The 16,261-nt window shown below is 44.4% G+C and overlaps 1 protein-coding gene across 4 annotated transcripts in view; it reads left to right on the forward strand.

The window, feature by feature from the left end:
- sema4d (sema domain, immunoglobulin domain (Ig), transmembrane domain (TM) and short cytoplasmic domain, (semaphorin) 4D) overlaps positions 1–16,261 on the forward strand; it is an 88,224-nt gene that overhangs the window by 39,707 nt on the left and 32,256 nt on the right. For 2 of the 4 annotated variants that reach the window (XM_065007590.1, XM_065007589.1), the window contains one exon: positions 1,259–1,330. The exons of the other annotated variants lie outside the window; for them this stretch is intronic. The gene's annotated coding sequence lies outside the window, so the exon portion shown is untranslated. The remainder of the gene's footprint in view (positions 1–1,258; positions 1,331–16,261) is intronic. 4 annotated transcript variants of the gene reach the window in all.

Here is a 16,261-nt window from a genome sequence, read left to right on the forward strand (position 1 = left end):
TTAGCTCCTGTTCTCTTGAAAGGGGGGGGGGGGGGGGATGCATTCACTCTTTTGAAGTGCTTTAATTTTGCGTATGGGGGATTGGGAAGCATACACAGGGAAAGTGTTGTGAGTGGAGGTTTCACCATCTGTCTGCAGAAATGACTTCTACCTTCTTTCGTCTCTTTATTAATTCTGCTTCAATTGCAGCCAGAAAGAAACATTTTAAGATGTTGTGTGAATTATTTATTTGTTTGCAACTATTTCAGAGAATACATTTTTATTCAACAAACTATTGTAGAACTTTCTGTGGAGCACATTCAGAATATTCTTTGTTTTCAAAATGGTAATGCAATTGACATTGCTGTACCATGGGAAAATATTTACATCACGTCTGTGATTTGACAGCTGAAAAACAAATGGCTGTAATACGTTAAAGCATCAAACTTTCCCAGGAGATGTATATATTTTTAAATTGTTTATTATTTTAGTACTGTTTATGTTCTTCGAGCGTTATAATATGTTCTCCTACATAACCAATTCGGTAGCCATAAGAGACTATACCATTGAAGATGCTGTCATGGGGTTAGAGGGATCTCAGTATATTCTCAGGCTCTGAATAGAGCTTCCCCTGGTTGCGAATCACACAAAGCCTACAGCTGGTGGGAGTTGTAGGACGAGATGCACACTGACATTTTCCCCTCGGACTCTTGTAAGGGTGGATAATGTTATTACTCCAATGTAAAGATTCAGAACTGACTGGCCAAGGCTGTCCTTTCTAGTCTGTAGTGTTCTGTTCGTCCTATCCTATACAAAGATTATTTTGTATGGTTATTAGCTTGGTTCCAGATCTGTTTTGTGCGGTCTTTCCAATGCCTATAGTCTGTCATGCCAAACACAAACTGATCTGGAACAGTATCTTTATATCTTTTAGTAATGAAAAGTCACTAAAACTACATACACAGCAGGCAACCAACATGTCATTTCACAGAAGTATTATATGTTTCCCTGAATCCTCTCAATGTCGTACAGTCTGCTACTGTGTTTTGAGTTAATGATCAAACTACTCTGCAGTGTATTGTGTTATGAATTGTTTTTTTTCCATATGCTGTCTGTTATTGTGTGTGTGTATGGTATATTTATTACTCTACATGTTCTGGGGTGACAGTGGATGTATTGTACAGTCTTCCCATCCCTTCTATCCTGACAGGCTTCTTCACATCACATAGAGATATCTACAGTACCGCATCATCATAACTGTCTTCTCTCTCTCCTATAGCTTGAGAATTGTGTAATTCTCTCAAAGAAGGAGCCTCTCGTCTAGTAGAGCTGACTCGTTGAGGAGCCACAGGTCAGGACAAAAACCTCGTGTGGGCTTGCATGCTGCAACACAAATGCTGCATGCTTCTCAAGCCTCCAAATGCTGCACAGCTTCTCTCTTTTATGGTCCGCATGATCTGAAAAACACCTGGGTGATTTTTATAGCTCCTCCCTTTTTTACTTTGGAATTGCTTATTTTTGTTATTCTAATTTATCTATCCTCATAATCAAGTTATTGTTTCATTATCTTTTGTCCCAATGAGTTAATTAAGGTGCATTTCCTCCCAAACCGCCTCTAAAGCTTTGTCCCCCTCTTCCATGGGCCCCCCCTCCTTTTATGTTGCTTGAAATGGGCTTTATGTGTCTGTCCGCTCTCCTGTGGTGTAACTTGTGTTTATCACCTGTTGATTTCTGACTTGTTTTCTCTTGATTTCGATTATTTTCACGTGACGTTTCTGCGATGGTGTTTTTTTTATTTTTTATTTCAGCGTTTTTGTGTTTTTAAAGTATTTGGCTCAATTGGAACCTGACCTCATAAGCAGGACTACGCCGCCTACCTAGAAAGTGGCTGATGTAACAGGGGACTCAGACCTACAGATGTTTGCTTAGCTTAGCAGTAGCCCTTTCCACTTGAAAATGGCAGATTGTCTCATTGATAAGCAAACAATGAATAGTTTGGCCATCCTGGAGCCTGATCTTCCTGCACCTTTGTCACTGGGGGTGCCTGTGTCTGTGGCAGCGGTGCCTACTACTACGATTTCGACCTCTGCAACCTTCCGTTCCTGTTCTGGATCAATCGGGGCTTCTCCATCTGTCGGGAGCAACGTGCTCAAGTTATCCTGCCTCTTGCCTGTCAAAAAAGGGTTCTCCGAAGCGTGGGAATAGGCAGATTTCCTCATCCTTCTCGCTAGCTGAGAATTTGGGCGGCTCCATGGTAAGTGGTGCAAAAATGTCCTGTCCCGGAGCTCGAGTAAATGACATTACTAAGCTGCTCCCGAATGCACTACGCCAGGACATGGACATCAATGCTATCGTAGTCGATGTGGGTTTTAATGACATTATAAAGGGCAGTTCTGAACAGTTGCAACTCAATTTTTGAAGACATGATTGACTCTCTGCTAGACACCAATGTAAGACCCATCATATCTGGCCCTGTGCCCTCTCTGAATCGTGTCATTGAACACTTTAGCAGGATTTTTTTTTCTCTTCACAACTGGCTACGTGAATTTTGCAGCTCAATGGGTGTAACTTTTTGACAATTTCGATACATTTTTTTTCGATACATTTTTTGAAACAAAACACGTTTTATAAGGAGGATGGGATCCACCCAAATCACTTGGTTTCCTGGATCCTTTCACTGCATTATAAGGCTGTGTTGAGAAAATGACTTATCAATGACCCAAGCTCAGCTCAGTTAATCCCTACCATTGTGACACGGAGTCGTCATAATGCTTCAGAAAATGTATTTTACACCAGGGGTGTTGGTAGACACAATGTAAGTAACCCAATTTATGTCCCTTTAACTGCCCTGAATGCCTCTGCTGATCCGACAGCTATTGTATGCATTAGTCATGTGCCAATGACGCAGATGTACACTGTTAGCACTGATGCGGTGTGCCCTGGTAGGAAGTCCACTGTGTGCAGCCCACCCTTCACTAACATAAATAACATGAGCATATCTACTTCTGCGAAGCTTCCCAGTAAAACAATGAAAACAACAAGTAAACATCCCAGAAGAAAAGTGCCCAAAATAGCCCACGTTAACATATGTTACTGAAGAAACAAATTTCATGAAATCTAGTAACAAATGACATTCATATCCTGACTATCTTTGAAACTCACTTAGATAATACCTTTTGATACAGTGGTATCAATGCAAGTTTTTATAACATTTACAGAAAATATTGAAATGCTAATGGTTGTGTTGCTGTTTTATATTTAGAACCACAGATCTCATGTTACATACTGTTGAAGTAATATGGCTACAAGTTCATCTGCCCCACTTAAAAACCCATTCTGGTGGGAAACTGCTATAGACCACCAACTGCTAAGTCAGCACAACCGATTGGCAAACATATTGCAAATTGAGAAATATGCCTAAACTGAATAAAAATTAGAAACCACCATATGAAACAAACCTGAATGATAGTAATAGGCTTTGGAGCACCTTAAATTAAAAAAAATTGGGGGAAAAAAGGCAAACTCCATTGAATCAGATGGCTCATTCATCACAAAACCAACTGATATTACCAGCTACTTCATTGGGAAGATTAGCAAACTTAACATTACATGCCAGCAACAAACACTGACACAGCACATCCAAGTATATCTGACTTAATTATGAAAGATGCGCATTGTAATTTTAAATTCCATAAAGTGAGTGTGGAAGAGGTGAAAAAATGGTCTATCAGCAATGACAAGCCACCGGGGTCTGACAACTTGGATGTAAAAATGACTGAGGATAGTAGGGGATGAAATTGCCACTCCCTATTTGCTATATTTTCAATCTAATACTTCTAGAAAGTTTGCCCCCGGCATTGGAGAGCCGCAAAAGTCATTCTGCTACCTAAGAATAGTAAAGCCCCCTTTACTGGCTCAAATATACTTCCGGCGCCGACAGAGATGGCCGCCTCGCTTCGCGTTCCTAGGAAACTATATAGTTTTTTTTTTTTGTACGTGTTATTTCTTACATTAGTACCCCAGGTCATCTTAGGTTTCATTACATACAGTCGAGAAGAACTACTGAATATAAGAGCAGCGTCAACTCACCATCAGTACGACCAAGAATATGACTTTCCCGGAGTGGACGGGCACATCGGAGACGGGCACATCGCGCACCACTCCCTAGCATTCTACTCGCCAATGTCCAGTCTCTTGACAACAAGGTTGATGAAATCCGAGCAAGGGTAGCATTCCAGAGGGACATCAGGGAGTGTAACGTTCTTTGCTTCACGGAAACATGGCTCACTGGAGAGACTCTGAGTCGGTGCAGCCAGCTGGTTTCTCCACACATCGCGCCGACAGAAACAAACATCTTTCTGGTAAGAAGAGGGGCGGGGGCGTATGCTTTATGGTTAACGAGACGTGGTGTGGTCACAACAACATACAGGAACTCAAGTCCTTCTGTTCACCTGATTTAGAATTCCTCACAATCATATGTCGACCGCATTATCTACCAAGGGAATTTTCTTAGATTATAATCACAGCCAAATATATTCCCCCCCAAGCAGACACATCGATGGCTCTGAACAAACTTTATTTGACTCTTTGCAAACTGGAATCCACATCCTGAGGCTGCATTCATTGTAGCTGGGGATTTTAACAAGGTTAATCTGAAAACAAGACTCCCTAAATTGTATCAGCATATCGATTGCGCAACCAGGGCTGGTAAAACCTTGGATCATTGCTATTCTAACTTCCGCGATGCATATAAGGCCCTGCCCCGCCCTCCTTTCGGAAAAGCTGACCACGACTCTATTTTGTTGCTCCCTGCCTACAGACAAAAGCTAAAACAAGAAGCTCCCACGCTGAGGTCTGTTCAACGCTGGTCCGACCAATCTGATTCCACGCTCCAAGACTGCTTCCATCACGTGGACTGGGATATGTTTCGTATTGCGTCATACAACATTGATGAATACGCTGATTCGGTGAGCGAGTTTATTAGAACGTGCGTTGAAGATGTCGTTCCCATAGCAACGATTAAAACATTCCCAAACCAGAAACCGTGGATTGATGGCAGCATTCGCGTGAAACTGAAAGCGTGAACCACTGCTTTTAATCAGGGCAAGGTGACCGGAAACATGACCGAATACAAACAGTGTAGCTATTCCCTCCGCAAGGCTATCAAACAAGCTAAGCGTAAGTATAGAGACAAAGTAGAATCTCAATTCAACGGCTCAGACACAAGGTATGTGGCAGGGTCTACAGTCAATCACGGATTACAAAAATAAAACCAGCCCAGTCACGGACCAGGATGCCTTGCTCCCAGGCAGACTAAATAACTTTTTTGCCCACTTTGAGGACAATACAGTGCTACTGACACGGCCCGCAACCAAAACATGTGGACTCTCCTTCACTGCAGCCGAGGTGAGTAAAACATTTAAACGTGTTAACCCTCGCAAGGCTGCAGGCCCAGACGGCATCCCCAGCCGCACCCTCAGAGCATGCGCAGACCAGCTGGCTGGTGTGTTTACGGACATATTCAATCAATCCCTATCCCAGTCTGCTGTTCCCACATGCTTCAAGAGGGCCACCATTGTTCCTGTTCCCAAGAAAGCTAAGGTAACTGAGCTAAACGACTACCACACTCACTTCTGTCATCATGAAGTGCTTTGAGAGACTAGTCAAGGACCATATCACCTCCAACCTACCTGACACCCTAGACCCACTCCAATTTGCTTACCGCCCAAATAGGTCCACAGATGATGCAATCTCAACCACACTGCACACTGCCCTAACCCATCTGGACAAGAGGAAAACCTATGTGAGAATGCTGTTCATCGACTACAGCTCAGCATTTAACACCATAGTACCCTCCAAACTCGTCATCAAGCTCGAGACCCTGGGTTTCGACCCCGCCCTGTGCAACTGGGTACTGGACTTCCTGAAGGGCCGCCCCCAGGTGGTGAGGGTAGGTAACATCTCCACCCCGCTGATCCTCAACACTGGGACCCGACAAGGGTGCGTTCTGAGCCCTCTCCTGTACTCCCTGTTCACCCACGACTGCGTGGCCACGCACGCCTCCAACTCAATCATCAAGTTTGCGGACGACACAACAGTGGTAGGCTTGATTACCAACAACGACGAGACGGCCTACAGGGAGGAGGTGAGGGCCCTCTGAGTGTGGTGTCAGGAAAATAACCTCACACTCAACGTCAACAAAACTAAGGAGATGATTGTGGACTTCAGGAAACAGCAGAGGAAACACCCCCCTATCCACATCGATGGAACAGTAGTGGAGAGGGTAGCAAGTTTAAAGTTCCTCGGCATACACATCACAAACAACTGAATTGGTCCACCCACACAGACAGCATCGTGAAGAAGGCGCAGCAGCGCCTCTTCAACCTCAGGAGGCTGAAGAAATTCGGCTCGTCACCAAAAGCACTCACAAACTTCTACAGATGCACAATCGAGAGCATCCTGTCGGGCTGTATCACCGCCTGGTACGGCAACTGCTCCGCCCACAACCGTAAGGCTCTCCAGAGGGTAGTGAGGTCTGCACAACGCATCACCGGGGGCAAACTACCTGCCCTCCAGGACACCTACACCACCCGATGTTACAGGAAGGCCATAAAGATCATCAAGGACAACAACCACCCGAGTCACTGCCTGTTCACCCCGCTATCATCCAGAAGGCGAGGTCTGTACAGGTGCATCAAAGCTGGGACCGAGAGACTGAAAAACAGCTTCTATCTCAAGGCCATCAGACTGTTAAACAGCCACCACTAACATTGAGTGGCTGCTGCCAACACACTGACTCAACTCCAGCCACGTTAATAATGGGAATTGATGTAAAATATATCACTAGCCACTTTAAACAATGCTACTTAATATAATGTTTACATACCCTACATTAGTTCTCATATGTATACGTATATACTGTACTCTATCATCTACTGCATCTTTATGTAATACATTTTAAACTATGCCACTTTGTGTACATACTCATCTCATATGTATATACTGTACTATGCCGCTCTCTACCATCACTCATTCATAGATCTTTATGTACATATTCTTTATCCCTTTACACTTATGTGTATAAGGTAGTAGTTTTGGAATTGTTAGCTAGATTACTCGTTGGTTATTACTGCATTCTCGGAACTAGAAGCACAAGCATTTCGCTACACTCGCATTAACATCTCCTAACCATGTATGTGACAAATAAAATTTGATTTGAATCAGCCAGTTACCAATCCTTAGTAAACTTTTGGGAAAAATGGTGTTTGACCAGATACAATGCTATTTCACAGTAAAAACGTTCAGCTTGCTTAAAGGGAAGGACATTCAACAAGCACTTACACAATACTGGTAAAAAAGTACTCTTCACTGACGAGTCGTGGTTTTGTCTCACATGGGGTGATGGTCGGATTCACGTTTATCGTCAAAGGAATGAGCTTTACACCGAGGCCTGTACTCTGGAGCGGGATCGATTTGGAGGTGGAGGGTCCGTCATGGTCTGGGGCGGTGTCTCACAGCATCATCGGACTGAGCTTGTTGTCATTGCCTGCAATCTCAACACTGTGTGTTACAGGGAAAACATCCTCCTCCCTCATGTGGTACCCTCCGTGCAGGCTCATCCTGACATGACCCTCCAGCATGACAATGCTACCAGTTATACTGCTCGTTATGTGCGTGAATTCCTGCAAGACAGGAATGTCAGTGTTCTGCCATGGTCAGCGAAGAGCCCTGAGCTCAATCCCATTGAGCATGTCTGGGACCTGTTGGATCGGAGGGTGAGGGCTAGGGCCATTCCCCCCCAGACATGTCCGGGAACTTGCAGGTGCCTTGGTGGAAGAGTGGGGTAACTTCTCACCTCAAGAACTTGCAAATCTGGTGCAGTCCATGAGGAGGAGATGCACTGCAGTTCTTAATGCAGCTGGTGGCCACACCAGATACTGACTTATTTTTAATTTTGAACCCTCCTTTGTTCAGGGACACATTATTCCGTTTCTGTTAGTCACATGTCTGTGGAACTTGTTCAGTTTGTCTCAGTTGTTGAATCTTATGTTCATACAAATATTTCCACATGTTAAGTTTGCAGAAAATAAATGCAGTTGACAGTGAGGGGACTGAGTTTATATACTCCTGAACTTATTTAAACTTGTCATAACAAAGGGGTTGTATACCTATTGACTCATGACATTTCAGCTTTTACTTTTTCAATACATTTGCAAACACTTTAAAAAACACGTTTTCACTTGGTCATCACTGTGTGTAGATTGGTGAGGGGGGGGGAAAACAATTTGATAAATGTTATGTTCAGGCTGTAATGCAGCAACATGTGGAGTAAATCAATGGGTGTGAATACTTTCTGAAAGCACTGTATAGTTAAGGGAAAGAGGATACTTAGTCAGTTGCACACCTGAATGTGTTAAACTGAAATGTGTCTTCCGCATTTAACCCACCCTTCTGAATGTGGGGTTTAACTGCCTTCCTCAAGGGCAGCCTAGCCAGCACACGACAGTTACAATATAGCTAGTGTAACCGATGTGAAATGGCTAGCTAGTTAGCGGTGGTGCGCACTAATAGTGTTTCAATCGGTGACGTCACACTCGCTCTGAGACCTTGAAGTAGTGGTTCCCCTTGCTCTACAAGGGCCGCGGCTTTTGTGGAGCGACGGGTAACGATGCTTCGGGGGTGACTTGACGTGTGCAGAGCGTCCCTGGTTCGCGCCCAGGTTGGAGCGAGGGGACGGACGTAAAGTCTATACTGTTACACTAGCAGCCTACCCAGCACGCTACAGTTGTGGTATAGCTAACAGCCTACCCAGCACGCTACAGTTGTGGTATAGCTAGCAGCCTAGCCAGCATGCTACAGTTGCACTATAGCTAGCAGCCTAGCCAGCATGCTACAGTTACCCTATAGATAGCAGCCTAGCCAGCATGCTACAGTTGCAGTATAGCTAGCAGCCTACCCAGCATGCTGCAGTTACACTATAGCTAGCAGCCTAGCCAGCATGCTACAGTTACCCTATAGCTAGCAGCCTAGCCAGCATGCTACAGTTACACTATAGCTAGCAGCCTATCCAGCATGCTACAGTTACCCTATAGCTAGCAGCCTACCCAGCATGCTACAGTTACCCTATAGCTAGCAGCCTAGCCAGCACGCTACAGTTGCAGTATAGCTAGCAGCCTACCCAGCTAGCAGCCTACAGTTGCAGTATAGCTAGCAGCCTACCCAGCATGCTACAGTTGCAGTATAGCTAACAGCCTAGCCAGCATGCTACAGTTGCAGTATAGCTACCCTGCACACTACAGTTGCAGTATAGCTATCAGCCTAGCCATCACACTACAGTTACAGTATTCTTTGAGCGTTCCTCAGTACACCATAGATTGCCAAGTTAGATTGGCAGTGTGAGTCGGAGGAATGTTTTTGTTTTATTTGTCTTCCTTGAAAGTGGGGAAATTAGTATTTCCCCCCCATGTGAGCCAAGTTCAGGAGGACAGGCTGGAAGTGTTCTGAGAGCAGTGGGTGCTGGTAGTTTCACAGCAGAGGACTCCTGAGGAGGTTTTGTCTCTGGGAAACTAAATCAGACCATGAAATCAGTTGCTAAAGATGAGGAAAAGAGGGTGTTAAAGAGCCTGGACCCAGTGGTGCAGCTCAGTGAGGGGGACACTAGGCCTTAAGGGTTTTCACCAGGGCCATTTTTAGTGACATTACATGTTAAATATGGTGACACAGGTGAAGATGCTATAGAAAGCCTCCTTTTTATTTAAATTGTTTTTTAACTAGGCAAGTTGGTTAAGAACAAATTCTTGTTTTCAATGACTGCCTAGTGGGTTAACTGCCTTGTTCAGGGGCAGAAGGACAGATTTGAAACTTGTCAGCGCTGGGATTCGATCTTGCAACCTTTTTGGTTACTAGTCCAACAATCTAACCACTAGGATACCTGCCACTCCTTGGGCATCCACAGGTAAACAGTGAGTCATTTAAAAGGTAGAATAATCTGTAGTTAGCTGAAACCTACAGTGCAGGCAATATCATTTTCACAATAGGCATCAAGAATTTAACAGCCAATATTGTTCTAATTCTGATATGATCTATTTTTGTATATTAGCCAACAGTACTTGGGCATTTCTGCATTTTGGTGTTAGAGAAAGTCAGACGTGGAATTATTGAATGACTAGCTATTAACGTGTCTCAACCTCCTAATAGCAACACATCCTGCAGTGTGTGATTTATCTATGAACCAGACTGGGGAGATCTGATGAACACCGTCTCCAAGACACACAGTACACGCGGTGAGCAGTGGGAGTGAGGACGGTGCCTGGTTCTGCCTGGGATCTGAAAGCAATGTTGGCCACCAAGGTTACCGCAGATCCCCTCTCTCCCGAGTGACGCAGCGGTCTAAAGCACTGTATCTCAGTGCTAGAGCCATTTGATGCCAGGCTGTATCACAACCGGCCGTGTTTGGGAGTCCCATAGGGCAGGGCGCACATTTGGCCCAGCGTCACCCGGGTTAGGGTTAGGCCGTGGTAGGCCGTCATTGCATATAGGAATTTGTTCTTAACTGACTTGCACAGTTAAATAACTCTCCCTGCCTCTCCCCTGCTCCCTTCCTTTACCCTCTTTTCCTCTCCCCACCCTCTCTCCCTGGCCCTCTTCCTCTCTCCCTCCTTCCCTGGCCTTCCTTCCTCTCTCCCTCCTTCCCTGGCCCTCCTTCCTCTCTCCCTCCTTCCCTGGCCCTCCTTCCTCTCTCCCTCCTTCCCTGGCCTCGGCCCACACTCTCTGGACACCTGCCCTTAGCTATCACAACCAGGAGCAGCACAAGGTCTCAGGGCTGCCTCTGCTCTTTCACAGCTCCTAAAATAGTCCCTGGTCCCGGACAGAGTATGCCCTGAGCTCTGTTACAGATTACATTAGTCTCTAAGAAAATACACCTAGGACTAGCCAATGGGGTATTCTATGAATGCTAGCTAGTGACTTATCGATAATTACTCAAGCACCAGCTAATACCGTTTTTGCCTTTTTTTTGGGGGATTTCTCCTCTCTGAATCGCACTCCGGTCTCAGTTCAATAAGAGACTATGCATTAGTGGTACTGTTAAGGGGCTTTTCTGAGGTACCATTTTAAAGCCCATTTTAGATTTTCGCTGTGGTGAAGTGCCAGGCGGTACTGCACAGGAAGTAAGAACTTTAGCTGAGTGGAACACTGAGTCAAACTGCAGGCCATGATCTACCGCTCAGATATTTTTTACTTTAGTTAAAAATAAAAAACAGTCTTGTGCGACATTAACCAATGAACAGTTCTGTAGCGATGAGGTGTGTGCAGTAAACTATAGGGCCAATTACATTCACTGCATATTGGCTATGCTTGAATTACCCTGTCAATGTTCTTGATAGACCATTTTGAAATTACATTTATTTAAAAAAAAAAATGGATATAGGATCACACTAGTAATAGATAATTTGTTGTCTTACTTGAGGGACAGTTGAGTGAGCATGCACCAGTTCGTTGCTACTTCCATGATCAACGAAAGTGAAATATTCCTTGACTAAAAGTTTTTTAATTTTTTAAAGACAACGCAAATAATATTTTGCTTATTGAAACACTTTGCTACTCATTCACTGCAGCTGCAGTGCTGGTTGTAGAATGAGTGGAAGTAGGGATAACGCACATATTATGGCTTATAAAATTGTTGAACAAGGCTGAATAACTTAAATGTAAATTTAGTCATAATAGCAACTTTTTTGCTGTATTCGTTGTCTCTCGAGTCATGGTTTTGAAATCTTAGTATCGACCTTGATGTGCGTTGGAGGCTTCTTTTTACAGCCTATGGCACGAGGAAACTGCAGACACGGTGAGCTGTCTGATTGACCAGCGGTAGGCCTATAAGTGCATTTGATTTTCTCTCTGTGCCTGCCGGGTCGGAAGGGTTCCACCTTTATACACATGAAGTGGTTCAAAATGGGAACAATTTGCCTTCCCCGCGCTAGCACAATTTAAAAAATAATATAAATACCCAAGGTCTTTTTTTGCTTTACAGAAATGTTGGTGATCGACTAGGAATGCCATTGAACACTGCATTTATTTTTACATTTTTATTTAACCTTTATTTATACAGGTTTTTTCTCATTGAGATAATCTCTTTTCCAAGAGTGACCTGGTCCAATAGCAGCAGGGGGAACTAAGTTTCAAATCGTGCACTAGCTACCACTCTTTTCTTATTGGTACCTCTGAGATTGTGAAGAACCCTGTGAAGGACAGACCAGTCGTTGGCGTTAACGGGGATCAGGATGGCGCTACACGTGGTGGGGAGAATGCTCTGAATAGCAACAGGAGGGTCACACTGGGTGTGAACTGTACCATGTTGCTGTGATGGTCATAGACAACACACATCTGTCTCGCTAGAAGGTCCCTAGAGCCATAAATACAAGGAAGGGAAATGGAATAGTTACCCCCTCTAGTTGTTCCTTTTTCTAGGTGACCAACTGTGTTCATACAAACCTTGTCATTGTAATTTAGCTTCAGCAGATGGTGAAATAAAGTTTGTTCTTTTCATCTTTTAAGATGGTGGTACGTGGTAATTACATTTTACAATTGAGCGTTTCTCTCTTGACCGGGAGCCACGGTTAACCAAACTAGCAGGAGCTGCTTTTTAAAATGTTTTACACACATCGCTACTTCAACTGTTTGTTTATGGTCTTTGTTTAATCTTCTGACAGCCCATGTGACCTGGTAAAGGGTGTGTTGTTTTGAAAAAGCACTCCATCACCATCTAAATATACCCTTTTACAAGGACTGACCCTTAATTTCCCTTTAGTGTGGTCGCTGTAGGTTGACTAACAGGCTCAGCATGGATCCTGAAGCCAGTTATTATGAGGGATAGTTTTTATGTCCATAGCGTAGCACAGTGTTCTTTTCTGTGCTCAGCGAGCGACTCCCTTCAGTCATATGTGATTTAACTTAAAGTTCTACTCATTAAATCAAAGTTTATTGATCGCTTGCACAGATTTGACGATGTTATCACAGGTGCAGTGAAATGGTTGTTTTCTAGCTCCAACAATGCATTAATATCTAGCAATACATGATAAATCATATACACAAATGTAAAAAGCTCTCACTCTGTCCGCTCTCCCCAACCTCTCTTCTTCCCTCTCTCCTTTTCTTTCTGGTCCTGACCCACTCTCTCTGGGCAACTGTCCTTGGCTATCACAACAAGCAATATCAGTATATCAGGCCAGAATATAAATATACTTTCTCTCATATATTTACCCACTTTACAAGTGTATATACTCTAGTCAAGACTCATGCTATATAACTACTGCTGTACACACCTATTCATATAGGAGGTCGGCTAGTGGTGACCGTTTTAACAGTCTGATGACCTGGAGATGGCTGCTTTTCAGTCTCTCGTGTCCCAGCTTTGATGCACCTGTACAGTCTCCTCCTAGATTGTAGCCGGGTGAACAGGCTGTGTGGAGGCTCGGGTAGCTGAGGTTCTTGATGATCTTCTTGGCCTTCCTGTGACACCGGGTGCTGTAGATTTCCTGGAGGGCTGACAGTTGATATGAGTCAGTTTAAAAATTATTATTATTTTTTTAAATTCAAACAATCAATGCTATATTAAATGTCCAAAAGGCTTTCTCATAACACAGGCCTACATTGTCTGGTTAATGACGTTTCAGTGAGGGCATCCACATCCATTCTTAAGTATAATGTCCTGTCACAGTACAGTTGGTCACATCTGTAGCCAAACCGATGCTCAGCCTTATATTTATAGTGGAGGAGACATCTGTCAGGCAGCGTCACAGAGATGCGGTGGTCTCAGTGTTTTTGTTACAGGCCTACATGATGCAAAATGCCACGTGATGCAGAGAAGGTCGTCACTGCTTTTACAGCTTCGAAATGCAGACGCTGCTGCGACGTTGGAAATGTTGCTCTCTGGAAACATATGGTGTTTCTCCTTGGCTTGAGGTGTGTTCGCCTCTGTAGGGAATGTCTCGTTCACCTTCCTGGGCAGTCTGGTAAAGCTCATGGATCTGGAGGCCACGTTGGTCCATTTTGTTAACGAACAGGAAACGACAATGTATTGATTTGATAGTGATGTGCGGTGTACAAAACAGCAGTGGAACTGACATGTCCTGTATCAGCTTGGACAAACTGTTCTGGTCTATAACTCGCAGGACACCCTCACCGCAAACCAGAGTATCTGAGGGACATGAAGTGGATGAACCATCCTGAAAGAAGTTACTGAGCCACTCCAGAAGAGGAGGAGGAGGAGAGCGAAAGAGATTGTTAGGGGCTGTCAATGGGAACTGAACGGCAGGAAGAGCAGCAGATTTTGGCAGGATGTCGCTGGGAGGACCAGGAGAGTGCATCCACATTGATGTTGTCAGATCAATGAGTTATCACAGCAAGTGCCAACAGGCCGGGGTGCTGAGGGCCGGGGGAGAGGAAGGCTGGCAGGGAGACTGCCTGAAAGGCTGGGAGGCTTTGGCAGGCGCTGAATGTCCAGGCTGAGGCAGGCAGACCCATCGACCTGCCAGTTTTCTGTGACCCCGCTAGCACTGCATAGAGCACCAGAGCAGGTGTCAAACTCACTATGTGTCCAAAGAAGCTGAGTTCAGGATAGACAAAGGGCTCCAAGAGACATGGCAGCATGGATACAGTTTTAAAGAAGCATGCCAGTAGGCCTGTGGCTGCAGTTTTAAATATCTATCTAGTCTGTGTGGCTGGTGCAGTGCCAACTTGTTCCCCTCTTCTTGTATTGTAATAGATTAGTACTGAACTACGAATGGTTGACGTGTTAAATCTCCTTCTCTCGGGTTAATCGTCTTTAGTTGCCTTTTGGCTCTGTTCTAATTACCCAGTCTGGCATTTAGATAGGCAATGCTGGGAAGAGAACTAGGTTAGTGTGGAGTGGTGAACGTGGACGTCCTCCACCTTCTGTGGTGTTTTGTGTCCATTCATTGTTCAGTTACTGTATGATGATGACGCACATGGGGAGAAGGGAGATTCAGTGCCCTCTTTCAGTGCCCTCTTTCAGTGCCCTCCCTGTCTTTCAGTGCCCTCTTTCAGTGCCCTCTCTGTCTTTCAGTGCCCTCTGTCTTTCAGTGCCCTCTGTCTTTCAGTGCCCTCTGTCTTTCAGTGCCCTCCCTGTCTTTCAGTGCTTTCCCTGTCTTTCAGTGCCCTCTTTCAGTGCCCTCTTTCAGTGCCCTCCCTGTCTTTCGAAAACAATAGGTCTTTATGTCTTTGACCCCTTTAATGTCCTAGGCTGTGAGTGACTGGCTAGGGTGGAATTTGGGACTCATTCTGATTCTATGGATTACTTGATTTTAGCGTTCCTAGATGTTATGGTGTGGATCTGTAATTCTCCCCAGGACATGTATTTTCAATGACATCGGATCAATGAGTTTTCCTAGCTGTTGTCGACCTGAAACTGATTTCCTCCTCGGGCGAACCGTTAATTACTACGTCATCTCTCTGTAATGGTAGCAGAACTGTGTCAGTAGGTTAGGCCAGGGGTTGGATAGTTAGTTAATTGGTTCCCTTTTCATTGTTTGTTCTGTCACACTTGGTGGCATGTCAAATAACAAAGACATACTGCGATACTAAAACTCAAAATGTAAGCTATTGGTTTTGTAAAACTGTGGGGAAAGTATATTATTTTCTAATGCCATGCGTTGTCCGAGTCTTTCACTCTACACCTAGAGAAAGCAAAAGCTATTCTGCTTCATGATGCCTTCGGATGTCTCCTCCCCCCTTCTTGCTTCAGACTATGGCCTACAATTTATATGAAAACATTGCTTATGATGATCACATGCTGAAATGATGGAGTTATTTTGGCAGCAACTGGTATCCATATGGTTCTACTAAGTTGATATTGAATTCCTGCCCAGGCTTCTTCTCCGTTGTATTTTTCATCTTGGCACTTCTCCTTTTAGTTTATCAGAAAGCAGAACTTTTCCGTCTGTGGGAAGGAAGCAGGTTTTAAGAATAATTACCACCTTTAGCTTGCTAGGAAATGTGATTAGCATCTATACACCCACATCACATGAACCTGTCCCAGGCCTTCAGCCTACTGCTATTAGGACACATTCTCTTCACCTGGGCCTGCTCAGGCTGGGAAACCAGAATTACCTGCTCTTGTGCCGGTGTCACTTTTCCTTTGTAAAAGGATTGAATGGCTTTTCCCCATCTCCCTTGTGAGCCCCTGCTTAGAGAATGGCGCTGCAGTTCTATTGTGTTTTCATGGCCCTGATCTGAACTTTTTGGGCATAATGTTTCCGACATTGTT

Source organism: Oncorhynchus nerka, linkage group LG22 (assembly GCF_034236695.1).
Source record: "Oncorhynchus nerka isolate Pitt River linkage group LG22, Oner_Uvic_2.0, whole genome shotgun sequence".
Classification (NCBI taxonomy): Eukaryota; Metazoa; Chordata; class Actinopteri; order Salmoniformes; family Salmonidae; genus Oncorhynchus; species Oncorhynchus nerka.